Raw genomic sequence first — 15216 nt, forward strand, 5'->3', positions numbered from 1 at the left:
CCTAATCAACCCTGAGGGGCTAGAATTCACATATGCTTTTCGTTTCAACTTTCAGACCACTAATAACGAGGCTGAATACGAAGCACTGATCGCCGGCCTCCGGCTAGCCAAAGAAATGAAAGTCAAAAAGCTTGAAGTGTTCACTGATTCGCTACTAGTATCAAGCCAAGTCAATGACAGCTATGTCGCCAAGGAGCCCAACATGAGAAGGTACAAAGAAAAATCAAAGGAATTAATGAACACCTTCCAGGCATGCAACATCAAACAGATTCCAAGATCCCAAAACAAAAAGGCTGACGCCTTAAGCAAGTTAGCGTCCCTCACATTCGCCCACCTCACAAAAAAGGTGTTGGTTGAAGTGTTGAAGGCTCGTTCAATTGACGAATTAGAAGTACAAGATGTGGTCACCGAGGAAGATCCAAATTGGATGACTCCCATAAAGAAATTCCTTCAAAACAACGAACTACCAAGTGATCAAATAGAAGCTGAAAGGGTAAAGATCAAAGCAAGACAATATGTGTTGCAAGGAGAAATCCTCTATAAAAAAGGATACCTTGCACCATTGCTAAGGTGTGTGGGCCCTGAACAAAGCAAGTATTTGGTTAAAAAAGTGCATGAAGGAATATGTGGAGCTCATTTCGGAGCTAGGTCGGTGGTTGCAAAACTCATGAACTTGGGATACTTCTGGCCTTCAATGCATCGGGATACCGTCGAGCAATTGAAGAAATGCGATGCCTGCCAAATCCACTCCCCAATACCAAAAAGTCCAAAACATGACTTGGTCCCCATAACTTCAGCATGGCCATTCCATAAATGGGGAATGGACATAGTTGGACCATTCCCTCCAAGCAAAGGGGGAGTAAAATTCCTGTTGGTAGCAATTGATTACTTCAGCAAATGGCCAGAGGTCAAACCCCTTGCCAAAATCACAGGAAAGCAAATCATAGACTTTGTATGGGAGAACATCATATGCCGCTATGGGCTGCCAGGGATAATTGTGACCGATAATGGGAAACAATTCGCTGAGAAACCCTTCAGCCTTTGGTGCAAAGAGTACATGATCAACCAAATCTTCAGCTCAGTGGCTTACCCGCAATCAAACGGTCAGGTTGAAAGGACCAACAGAAGCATAGTGGAAGGCATCAAGACAAGATTGGGGAGATGAAAGTAATTGGCTGGAAGAATTGCCTAGCGTTTTATGGGCAATCAGAACAACAGAAAAAGCAAGTCACAGAAAAACACCTTATAGCTTGGTATTCGGATCCGAAGCCGTAATCCCCGCTGAAATAGGAGTTGTAACCCAACGAATTGTCAACATGGATCCCGAGGTAAACACACAAGAGACCATGTTGAACTTACAACTCTTAGAAGAGGCCCGGGATCAAGCAGCAATACAAGAGGCCAAATACAAGCAAAAGATGGAAGCATATTACAACAAAAAGGTCAAGAACGAACGATTCAAGCCAGGAGACCTAGTTCTCAGAAACAATGAGGCCAGCAAAAAGGAAAACCAAGGAAAATTAGGCCCAAAATGGGAGGGGCCATACACCATCCTCGAAGCACACAAGGGTGGATCCTACAAGCTGGGAGATCTAGAAGGCAAGAGGCTCCCAAGGCACTGGAACGGAAAAACTTTAAGAAAATTCTATGTTTAGAAAGTTGGTTTGTGGCAAAACAAAAACCTTTTGTAAAAGCAAATGTTGCTTGAATGAATGAAGTTACTTTATCAAACTTGTCTTTCTATCCTAATATCAGGTTGAGAACCTAGCAAAAAACTCCATGGCAAGGGCCATGTAAGGGGATGAGCTCCCAGGCCATATCGCTCAATAGGTTCAAGGGTTGAATGGACCTATATAAGGGGTGAGTTCCTAAATCAATACAACTCCATGAGACTTATCAAAGAAAAACCATAGTGTCTCATAGACAGGTTTGAACAGCCTACACCAATCGTTCCTTAAGTCTAAAAAATGTACCCAATAATCAGACTTACGAAACCAAACAAATCACAACGAAATAAAAGAAAAGGATAGATACTACGTCTTGATGATAAACACTAAGGCAAAGTGACTGCAGCACTGAACCCTTTAAAGTGTAAAAAACATAAAGACAAAGTAAACAAAGACAAGGCAAGAAAATAAAAACAAACAAGCCTATCAACCAAACATACAAACCAAATCAGAAGCTACCCAAAGATCAACCAACAGGTACCGAGCTTGAAAGGTTAAAGGTTTCAACCCACCAGCAACTGTACAAAAAGCCTGAAGGGTTGAAACCCCACAAAACAAAACCAAGCAAATGGAACCAACAAAAACATCAACGACAAACATCATGTCATAAGTTAGAAAGGCCATAAAAGACCTTCATAAGACAGTTAAAGCAAGCCCTAGTGACTTGCAAATAAAACTAATGTTCAACAGCCATATAGGCCCAACCAACCAACCATGGGAACCTTAAGGGTCCCCAAAACCTAAACATTGTTTAAAACATTACAAAACATAAAATGTTTGCTAAGAAAGCTACGAATAAATGTCAGTTATCAGAGGGCTTGGAACCTTCACCCTTAGACTTTTTAGCTTTCTTTGTCTTCTTCACCTTCACAACCTCTTCACCACCAACTGCAGAGGTTTCCAAACCAGCATCTTTCGAGGTTTCAGGCAGACTCGAAAGGGTATCATCACTGTCCCCGGAGTAAGACCTCTTCTTTGACAAGGAACCCAAAACCTCAGCACAAACCTTCTCATTTAACCCCTCAGGCTTCAACCCCTGTAAAACAGACAAAGGCTTACCAAAACAAGAGGATACCTCATGAATAAAGGGGTAGGTTAGCCTCTCCATCTGCTCAACAGAAGCCTTGAAGACATCAGAAGCCTCAGGGCGAAACATGGGTGATTTCTCCAAAGGTTGCCCAGATTCATGAAGTTTATAGCCAGCAGTAAGGCCTTGATGCTTCCCCAGGTTCAGCAGCTTTGTGTAAACATCACCAAGGGCAGAGTTAAATTCCTTAGAGTGCAAAAGATAAGTTACAATCTGCTGAAACCCATGCTCGATCAACCACTGATTATCCGCAGTCACCTGACCAACGGAAGCCTTCAACCCCTCCTTTTCTTCACGAAAAGCCTTCTGCTGGACAGATAAGGCCTCTCGGTCAGCCTTCAATTTTAACAAATTCGCTTCAAAACTTTTCCTCAGGTCACCCATCTCAATGGCATGCATCTTCTTCAGATCCCCAATCTCCTTCTTCCAAGCTGCCTCCTTCTCTGCAAACCCAGCCACTTCCTTCTTCATCGATGCAAGGGAGGATTTCATTTTGTCTTTCTTTTTAGAAAAATCCTCATACTCCCGCATCCTTTGGCGAAAGCGTGTAATCCCTTGGGGAAGCATGGCTGCAAGGTTGCAAGTAGTTAAAACCATGCGAGATAACATAGTGTCATCATCCATCTCAGCAATAGCTTCACGAACGGAAGGAGGAGCAAGATGACTAAGGGCATCTTCACAAACAGCAGCATCCTTAAAAGTGTCATCATTCTTAACCAACCAAGTAGGCACATAAGTGTCCTCAGGGTTCAACCCTTCAACGTCTCTGCTCGACGATTCTTGAACAGGGGTAGCAACACCCTTCTTCCCTCGAACCTTCTTACCACGCACAACTAATTCCTTCTCCTTCTCAACCTCCACTTCAGCCTGATCCTCAGAAGCCTCGATATCATCACTCAAATCCACTGGCTCAGTGGAAGTAGATTGAGGAGCAGCTTTCAGTAAACGACGAGATAACCGGCGAGTTGAAGGCTTGGGAACATTGGACTTGGTAAAACCCTTCGCATTTGCAACACTGACATAACCTGAACCCTCAAACCTCTGCTCAGAGGTCCTCACAACAACATTTTCACCCGGAACAGTCGGAGCATCTTCAAAAACCACATCGGACGTATCGTCACTCTTGATGAAGTCCAAAGCAGACATAACTGCCAAAAAACAAATAAAGAAAATAAGTCACAAACAAAGTAAGATGAAAAGATATAAGGGAAAAAATGCATACCAAGGCCATTTCTCATCAACACCGGATCCCGATCAACTTTTGCCCAAATATTACTAACCCCTAAAAGCACTAACAAATGTTCGGGAAAAGGGCGAACCCTCGAAGGGCACCCCCGAATGGCTGAAAGAAAGGCATCATTTAATTCAGACTCGGAAGGCTCCGGATCGTTGAGAACAGCATCCGGATGCCTCCACACCATTTTGAAAGGAATAATGGATTCAGAAACCCAGAAAAACGTATTCTTCCATGATCCAAGGGTTGTAACCATGGATGAAACAAGACAAGTATCAACCTTTGTGTTCTCAAAAGTAAACCAATCGCCATTTTTTGCTAACCGGAAGAACCTCCGAAAGAGCAACAATGAAGGATCATAACCTAAAGCACGACACAGCACTTCAAAGTGCAAAACCCTAGCCATTCCTTTCGGATGTACTTGCCCAAAAGACACTCGATAATATTCAAGCAAATTTAGAACAAAAAACGAAAAAGGGTAACGAAGATTAGACCACTCAAAATGCCGACAATACAAAGCAATAAAACCAGGAATCGGTTTGTCAACGGAAGCATCGCAAGCAGGGGCGGTCGGATTAAACTGTTTATCGATACCATATTCAAGGCAAAACAGGTCTACTTCCTCTTGTGTCAACCGAGAAAATGACCTCGCTAAATCCTTAAGGGCACCCATGATCGAAAAAAGTAAAAGTGAAAACGGAGAAGAAAACTAACCTGAGGGAGGAAAAACTGTGAATGATTGAAGGGAAAATGATGAAGTTTTGTAATTGTAAAAATGAATATAAGAGTAAAGTAAGGGTATTAAAGATAAAAATAAAAATCTCTGCCAATCCGCCGCCTGACACCTGTCCAATCAACTGTCAAATCGATTAAACTTCAAAATTCAAAAAGGTAACCGCCTCAAACCCTTCAAGCCTCCAAACAACGAACCCTTGAAGCCTTTAAAAGACATGCATAAAAGTCAGAAGTCTTTGAGCCTAATACCCCAAAAACCTCTGACTTGGGGGGCTGACGACGGGGGTAGCCCAAAGACAAATAAAACCATTAATATGCAAAGAGCTTAAAAGGTTGAAAGGTTCATCGGATGAAAAGCTGCATAATGAGTGAATCGAGGAACAGTAACTAGTCATGTCCACCAACTCATCTCACCAACTCACAAAGTCAGAGCAGGTCTGTACAGGCACACCCTATTAACCAGGGGTCCAAAGCCTTGAACCTCAAAAGGGGAAACCCTCCATAAGCAAACAGGTCTCACTAGTATAGTCCATACCATTTCGAGAAGTGTCTTCCACTATAAGAAGACAGCTCAATAACACTTCAAGGACATTCCGAAAAGCAGAGAGATTCCTTAATCTCTTGTCATTTGAAGAGTTCTTGTCACTTCCGAATAACTCTTCATCAGATTCATCTCATTCATTCTATTTGCTTTCTTTTCTTGATCCGAGTCAATCTTGGAGAAAGAACTTCAAAGCAAATAACTCAAATATACTAGTGAACCTCCTTCCACGTTTTGCAAACGTGGAGGGACCCCGCGACCTGCGTTAGGCAAAATCAAACCTTTCAGCCCTTTTGCCTGACCAGTCCAGCTACCATCCTTGGTCCCGTGTTTGTTGCATCAACAGGTACAATGTCTTATGATGAGGAACAAAGGTTACATTTTCTCCCATTTTGTCACCTGGCTTCGACGTTACTCCAACGTCTACTACATCTACACATACCAGTACCCCATTGATGAACACAAACATCATATTCTATGGAGTAAACCAGGGTCCTCACTCAAAATTTTGTTTCACTCCCACTCACCTTTGCGAGGGTCTTTATATTCATGAGTGTTTTTCTTTTCATGTTGACTTCCTAAAGTCAACATATCACATATTGGAGATGTAACCAATGTTTTAAATACCTGTATGAACCGGCTAGTAATATCAGATACATGACACGGTTCTGGTACATTTAAGGTTGGTAAAACGAGGAGACGATATAAGGTCTAAACCACCAGTAAATCCGGTTATACCAGGTCAACTTGTTAAACTGGTTTACAAAATCTTCAAAATTGATTTTTAAATTTTAAAAAATATGATGTTTTGTTACACTCTAATGACATAAACCTATTGTACACGTTCATTAAAATAACATTGCTAGAAAATTGAGTACTTTTAGATTATTTATTTATTATGATTAACTTTTGGGTATTTTTTATTATAGAATCATGCAGTTTTGATTATTTTTTGAGTTGAAGTTGCATTTTATAAAATTATATAGGGTTAACTAGTTAACCCAGTTGTACCGGTATAACCCGGTTTAATGGGTTGAACCATTTCTGAGCTGAATCTGGTATGGTTTTAAAACACTAGATGTAAACCAATATCATAAGAACTTCACCCCAAAACCAATATTATATTATACTACTACTTAAAAGACAAAGTCGGTGGCCTTTGCCACCGACAAATCACCCCCTCAACTTTGCGAATTACTAATTTTTGTCCTTACTTCATTTTACAATTTTTACAATATAACCCCTTAGATGCTAATGTTTTAATTTTACCCCTGTACAATATATAATATACTTTTTTATCCTATTAAAGTTTTTACTAATTTAATTATCCTTCAATAATTTCCGCTCGCTATTTTAAATAACTAATTTGTCGATATGTTTATAAACTTTGTAAAATATCATTTTTGTTGGACCGGTTTTGACTCCGAAACGATTGCGTAACCGAACGTGTGACGTGCGGAATCCGTACACGAACGTGACCGAACACACGAGACGTAATCTAAACTGTGATTCTATTGATTAGATCTGAAAACGTACAGCAGCTGAATCACAATGTCACTTTCTCTCTCTAGTTTCTCTCTCTAGATCTTGTAAGCTCCAAATGACAAATGTAGCAAAAGTTCCTAATCTAAACATAACCTCCCTATTTATAGTCTAAGGCATTTAATGAGATTTCTCATTAATTACAATTATGCCACCTTGCCTTTTTGACTAACTATCACTAATATAACAATATAAATCTTGTTTTCTTCGGTTTCTGCTTCGGACTAGATTGACGAAGGCGATAGACAGATAATGCACTAACAGACTCCCCCTTGGATATTGCCGCAGTCAATCCGTAGTCAAGCTCGTAGCGCCTTTTCTTTCTCTCTCTCTTGAGTCTTCTTGAAGCTTTAACACGTCTTCATCAACGTAGACTCTCTTTTGTTTGAACAGAATCCCCGTGGATCTGTTTTCAGCTTCAGCTCCCCCTTTCGGTAAACTCTTCTCTTCATCAGGCTCCCCCTTTCGTCAAGCTTCCGTGCTTTTGGGATCGACACCTGGCTTTCCGGTTACAAGCTCTTCCAGGAACGATACCTGGCTCTTTGCACGCTTCCGTTTGCGTTGAGCTCGTCTTCAGACTCCCCCTTAGACTCGGCTTTCGGGATCGTAGTCTGGAATAACATCTGCAACACTCAAACATTTATAAGTAACAACGTTTTGAACATTCAATTTTCCAGAAATCGTAGTCTGGCACTATTCAACTCTCTAAATCACTTCCCCTATCAACAATCTTTACAGATTTGGCAGCATTAAAGAATCCAACTCCCTCACAGTTTATCATCCAAGTCCAAATTAATAACCTTGGAGATATCACAAACTGTTTTTGAAATTTTTGATAGAAATTTCAAGTTTCAAATTAATGAACTTGTTTTATTTTCAGAAACACACTCAGATTACTTAGATTTTGAAACTCAGCAACTCAGATATCGGTTGTCGAAAATAAAGCAGAAATCAAAATCTTTTTGTATTTTCTGAAAATATAAAGTAGTAAAGAAATATGTACAAACATATTTACAAATAATATTTTTGTTTTGAGTATGCGACAGAGGATCATATCAGTTTTTGACAAGTCACAAGTACCATTGAGCTTAGTTACACGTTAAGAATTAAACAATTCACTTAGATTGTCGATATACTGATCCATTTAAATTTTCATACAAAATTTCAACTAATTCAGGATACGATTTAGGTGTTTTTAAGAACTTAAACTCATTCATGTGTCCCACCTCTTGAATATACTCCCGTATCCAGAATCTCAATATTCAGTCTTACAAGTGAGAATACTACAATGATATCTGTACATAAATTAGGTATGCGAGGACTGAGGGATCTCAGGTCGATACTTCCGTATGCGCAGAGAGATATCAGTTTCGACTTTTCAGTATGTCCCCTTTAGAGGATCTTTTAGCATTACAACAGCAGCGATTATCAATTTTATTGTTTCATCTGCATGCTGAGGGTTTATGCTGTGTTTCAAGCATTTTGGTGAAAGTATTAGCCAAGGACTAGGTCAGAACTACCGTTCAACAGAAGTCCCGGAATAATACCCCAGACATCATTGAGTATAAAAACCTAGTATCTCAGAATATGAGACCTTCCAAACGAGATTTCAAGGGTTACCTATATATCCAAGTAGTGTTCCCCATGAAATAAGCAAGTGTTTGAATTTAGGTTTATATCCCGAAAAAGCTTACTAAGTGTATAAAAACATATCAACATATCATCAGTGAGACTGTTTAACGCTATTTAATCATTACAATTCTTTAGCATACTGTAACTGTCTACTGATGTACTATCATTTCCTCTTTTTACACAAAAACTCAATTTTTTTTTGAATTTTATCATGTTTTTGGCTTTTTCAATTTTCAAATTTTCTAATGTTTTTGTATTTTCTAACAATTTTCTCCCCTAAAATGAAAAACCATTAAAGAAATTTGACAAACCGATACTGATAGCTTTGTCTCGCCATCCATTTTCTGCTTAAAGTGTTCTGATTTGCAGAAAATCTATTATCAAGTACCCCCATGATTTACAACCCATTGATTTTGACAGTTAGAAAACCGTTTTTCAATCTGTGACAGTAATCATGTTTGTTCAGCCGTGAGGGTTTCGGCGTATTCAATCAACAATTATTCTAACAAAAACTAAAACATAACATATTTTTGGTTTTTAATTTTTCAAGTTTTTAGGGTTTTGAAAATATTGTTTATTTATGTACAAACAACACTCAAACTAAACTCCCTGTTCAACCAAACCAGGGTCCTGCAACCTCTTCCTGTGCCAGGTTGCTCCAACTATCAATCTCACAATCTTCAATTCCGTTGAGCACCTGCACATTGCAACAATTTGATTATTTGAACAATTTAGCCCAGGTCTGTTGGACCTTAGGCAATTCAACACAATAATTTTCATTCAAGTTTGGAAAATCTTTGTCATTTAAAACTTTTTCAGCTTTGATCTCAACCTTTTCATCTTTTACCGACAATCCTTGTTTCTTAATACTCCACACTTGACCTCCCGGAGTACCTCTTTTGTAAAAATTTGTTCCTTTCTGAACCTTTTGATTTTGAACAACATTTTTAGGTTTCCAAAACTCTTGAGGTTTTGTCATATCAACAGATGTTCTCCAACTCTGTGTTGTTCTGAATCTGGGTGTGTGAGAATTCTAGGTCTGTCTTGAATTGAACCTTTTCAGGTTTGAATTCCAGTTTTGATTTGAAGCAAACTTGTTCGTATTGTATCTCCAAGTTTGTTTCGAATCAAATCTGGTTGACCTTGATTTCACATTCTCAGATTTCTGATTTTCAACATCAACAGGCTTTGGATTTGGACACTTTCGTGCAACATGTCCAATTTGATCACATTTAAAACACACTTTCTTTGAAACATCCTTGGCCCGTTGTTGTTTCTTTTTCAAAGCATCAAACTCCTCATTAGACTGTTGTCCAAATTTGAGTTTTTCCTCTTCTTTCAAGTTTTTCCCTTGAACAAAATTCATCTTTTGTTGCAAATTTAGTTGTTTACTTTGATTCCAATTTTGTTTCCTTTTATAACCCAAACCAGCCTTCATGTTTTTCTTCTTAGAACCAGGTTTGTTATAAAAAGATTTATGATCTTTACCAGCAAATTTTGGAATCTCAGACTTCTCAATCTCAACCATTTTGAAAACTTTATCGACCTTTTCTGAAATCACATTCTGAATTGGGAATACAACATCTAAGAATAATTTGTCCGATCCAATCATGGTATAAACCAATCCCTTTGAATCTTCATTCAAATTTTTCTCGGATTTTGTGTTTTTCAGATAACCATCATAAAGATTTCCTTCATCTTCATCCTGTGATTCAGACTTACCTTTTGCAGACTCATCTTTCAAAACACTATCAACCACCTTACTTACCAGCTCTGAATCATCAGCATCATCAGATTTGGTGTAAGTCACATCGATACTTTCAGGTAATTGGTCAGCTATGTTCAAACCCTTTGCCACCTTTTCCTCATCATAAAAAGTATAATTGTTTCTCAATGGTGGTGGTACCTGATGAAATTCTGAACCAATACCCTTTTTGCAGTTATTAGTATCTTTGTCATCTGGTGTGATGTTGAAAATGCATTCTAGAATGTACGAAGAGTTATGATAACTTTGAAGTTTTGTAACAATCTTTTCTTTTTCAGCCAAGACTTGTTTAAGATTAGCAATTTCATCAACACACTTGTTCAATTCAATTTGCTTTTCTTTAAACTTTCTTTCATACATTTCTTTAGTGACTAAAGTTTCAAACAATCTTTGATCAAAACTTTTGACTTGGCTTTTCAAAGTATCATAAGCTTCTTGTACTCTCTGACTCGACCATTTTAAAGAATCATACTGTTTTTGTAGATCCTGAAATTTAGATTCTTTTTCAACACAATCAACACATTTTGCTATACGCTTTTCTTTCAAAACCTTATTTTTTTCTTCAAGATCTTGACATTTTATTGTTAGCTTTTCAACTTTTAATTTCAAAATTTCTTCTTTGTCAATCATTTCTTTACATTTTATTGTGAAAACATTTTCAAGTTTAACAATGTCATTGTCTTTTGTTTTTATGATGTCATCTTTTTCAGTACAGGCTTTGCACATTTCTATGCAATTCCTGCACTTGTTTTCTTTGTCATTAATTAAACCAACATTCAATAAGTCAGAAGATTCATTTTCCTCAGTCTCTTTCAGCACCAATGATTCTTCTGTCTCACCTTTCTGATCTTATTCTTTCTTCTCTTTTTCTTCCATCTTCTGTTCCTCTTCTACATCATTCTTTGCCATATCCTTCATTTCTTCAACCATCTTTTTCAACTCTTCTTCTTTCATTTTCTTCATTTCTACCACCTTTGGTAAACTCGCTTCACAGACTTCTTTTATCTTGCTTTCCAAATCCGGCAAATATTCTTTATCAGATAACCTTCTTGTGTTGAAAGTAGCCTGACTTGGAAGCAATTTTGTTACAGCTTCAAAATCCACTTTTGATGGGTCAACAACTGGATTACCCCGTGGATCCATGTAACATTCTAATTCATCATTCCATCTTTTGGCTCTCTGGGCTTCTTTGAATGGTTCCCTGAATTTTTCGATTTCCCATCTTGCGTAGTCATTTCTCCACCATTTATCATGATCACAAGCCATAATGTGAAATTCTTGAATAACCTGAATCAAACACACAAACAAACACTTATCAGTTCAAACACTTATCAAACAACTGAAACAAAATAGTACTCGAACTGTTGAATATTCTTGTGCGGACTGAAAGTTGACAGACTGTGCAGACTGAACTTGATGCGAACTGAGATTTAATTTGTCAAACCGTACGAAGTACTATGACCCGGATCAATATTCAAATGACCTCTTCCAATGACCTGACAAGGTTCAAATGAACTGGACCACCTACTGATATGCTTTGAACTTGGGCCAAAAACTGTTTATTTATTAATAAATAGGCCGCTTGTTAAGACTTTACACATTATAGCATATTAGCACCTCATTGGACCGATGGCTTTGACCAACAAGTATTATTTGGTAGCTAACAACTTGAAATCTTTAACAACAAGTATTATTGGGCCGCCAATTTCCACTAACAGCCGACAAACTGATCTATTGGGCCGCCAATTTATGTTGTAAAAATATGATAGGGCCGTTCAGATGTAACAGTGATTGGGCCTTCACTTGATTTTGGCTGACAATGTCAATCACTCAATTTTCATTGTATCGATAAAATCAAAGTCACATGTGCAACCATTTATGTGCTGACAATTTCAATTATTGTTGAATAAAGATTGGACCGCAACAATGAGTATGGCAGACTCTATATCTTGAGAATCGGCAGAAACAAATCACGTGACTGATACACGGCAGGTCACATGCAAACTAATTCAACAACACCTTTTAGTGAACAATTTGAAACAAACAAACGACATGATATAATTTGCCTTTTAAATGACTGACAAATCACGTGATCACTGAGTTGAATCTTATCAATTTTAGGCTGCCAATACTTTTTTAATGTTCAATGTTCATTGGACCGAATTTTTAAAGTGGCTGTCACACCCCCAAAATCCACATGCAGAGTACCACCGCTTAGAGGCGTGACTGACCAGGATCTTAACCATCAATCACATTGAACTCATAAGTATAAGTGAATAATACTTTCATTTATAAACAACAGGTGTTACAATATCACAATGTTTCACAGTTTACAGCGGAAGCTTATTTAACTCAATGAGTGTTTATAAAACCACATGTAAGTTCTTAGTTCTTGTGTTGCGTTTCCATGTGTCTCGACCCATGACCACTCCAGCTTCCCAAACAGCAAGTTCCTTGGATATGCACCTATAAGCCTGCAAGGCATGTAATAGAGAGTCAACAACTAGTTGAGCGAGTTCACAGTTAATAGTTCAGTAATAGTATAGTCTGAGTAGTAGTATGTTCGTTCGTTATGTCATGTATCGTATCAGTTTCCATCGTGGCCTCCCAGGCAGGTATGCGAAGATATTAGGGGATGTTTTTCCCGAGTATTCTAGACTAGGTTTATTTGTATCGCGGCCTCCCAGGCAGGTGTGCGAAGATTAGTACATTTAGTTCGCGGCCTTCCTATGGCAGGTGTGCGAAGTCAGTCATAATATCGCGGCCAACCCTTGGCAGGTGTGCGAAGATCAGTTCAATAAGTGTTACTAGTCTAGCCGTATCTTATCGTTAGGTTCTATCATCCGAGTATATACAATAAGTCATCCAATCCCATTCCCACCCGGGAACCCCATGCCTTGGCTGTGTGGACTCACCTTGGTTTGCTCTGTATGCTAAACTATGTGCTCACAAGTTATCAATCGAGTCCTATAGTAAGCACGTATACTTTATCAGTTCCAGTTTGTAAAGTTTCACATGCAATCAGTATCGCAGAGTGTGTTTAGCAATTCACATCATATGTCACGTAAGCGGTTAATCAAGTGCGTGCAATTCCAGCTTTACATAAATGTCTCTCACAGTTTGTTCTAACATGTGTATTCATTAACATACTTGACACAGTTAACCACTTAACAGGATTATCATACACAACAGAAATAGTAAACTGACAGAGTTAATTAGCTAACAGGGTTAATAAACCATTAGAGTTACCTACTTAACAGAGTAAATAAACTGGTAATGTCACATACTTAGCCTAACAGAGTTAATGGGTTTAACAGTGTTAATAAACTTTAACAAGGTTACTGAGTCAACACACACAACGAAATTGCATATGGCGAAAACACAAGCTTGGGCGAAATCCCCCATGTGACGAAAACACTAGGTGTTTTCGTCTAGTGTTGTGTTTTCGTTGGTCTCCTTTGATTTCGTCAACTAAACCTCATCTTTGTTACCAGTTACCCACTTAACCTACTTAACATGATTGGCATACTTATCATAGTTAACATACCTTAGTTAACATACATGACATACTTGACATAGTAAATGCTTAACAGGGTTAACCATCTAACCGAAATAAATAAGTTAATTGAATTTACGGAGCTAACAATGTTAATAACTTGGCCGATTTAATTGTCACAGTATTCAACAAAACGTATATGTGGCGAAAACACCTAGGGCGAAAACACTAGTGCCGAAATCCCCTATATTGGCGAAATCACCTTTGGTTTTCGTCGGGCATAAGGTGTGACGAAAACACCTTGTGTTTTCGTCTGACTCTTGTGTTTTCGTGGTCCCTGTGTTTTCGCTGGCAACATCATCATCATCAACAGCAGTTACGAACAATCCTAGAAATCATATAACAGTTTCATCTCTTGCAACATACAGTTATTCAATCATATCAATTCATGCAAATCAAGAACCATATCACTGATCATAACAACAGCAATCATAACATTTATCAGGAACCCTTTTATGCATTCAGCAATAGCTTAACATATCACCTAATCAAACACTGTTAACAAGTTAACATGCTTTCAGATCCTGATTACCTTCGCATCATTCAAGATTAATCATTCAATCATAATAACCCTAGAACTCTAGATCACACCAGGTTTCGCATACAATAATTAATATAACTGATCATGTCATGCATAATAACCTCCAAGCATCATAAACATCCATATAGAACTATCGTTAATTTAACTGTGGAAAACACTAACTTAACAAAGAATGATCAAACAAATGATCTGACTTCGAATGAGAGGAGGGCTGCCGTCGACTTGAGGGTGAGAGTTAGGGTTTGACGATTAAAACGTTTACGTAAAGGTTGAGGCAAAGATATAGTGGATCGCTACTGGGCCAAAGGCCCACCTTGATTTCGTTGGCCTGAAGGTGGACGAAAACACTTAATGTGTTTTCATCCAAGAGTGTTTTCGTGAGGAAAGGATTTCGGGTGGGGGTGATTTCGTGGATTCCATGCTTGTTGCTTTTAAATTTCTCAAACACAATATTAATACAACACATTATTATTAACATGCATGCTTATATTGCACATCAATATATAAAACACACTTATAAGGCACACCATATATACATATAAATCACAATGCGATATAACATAACACAAGCGTGTACAGTTGTGAAACAAACAAGTCAAGCGTGTACAGTTGTGAAACAAGCAAGTCGTGTCAACAATCAATCTAAGCAATTAACGTGCAATAGTACGAAGATGGAATCTTGGAAACTCGAGTTGTCACATTATCCCCAACTTGAAAGAAATTTCGTCCCGAAATTTAGCATGCGGTTACTGAGGAAGCTAGGTAAGTTGTATCGTTTACTGGTTTTCCTGGGGTGTCATAGTGGCCGACAACACTTGCATGGGCCGATAACTTTTAGTGGGTCGATGACTGTTAT

The sequence above is a fragment of the Helianthus annuus genome, chromosome 11 (assembly GCF_002127325.2).
Source record: "Helianthus annuus cultivar XRQ/B chromosome 11, HanXRQr2.0-SUNRISE, whole genome shotgun sequence".
Taxonomy (NCBI): Eukaryota; Viridiplantae; Streptophyta; class Magnoliopsida; order Asterales; family Asteraceae; genus Helianthus; species Helianthus annuus.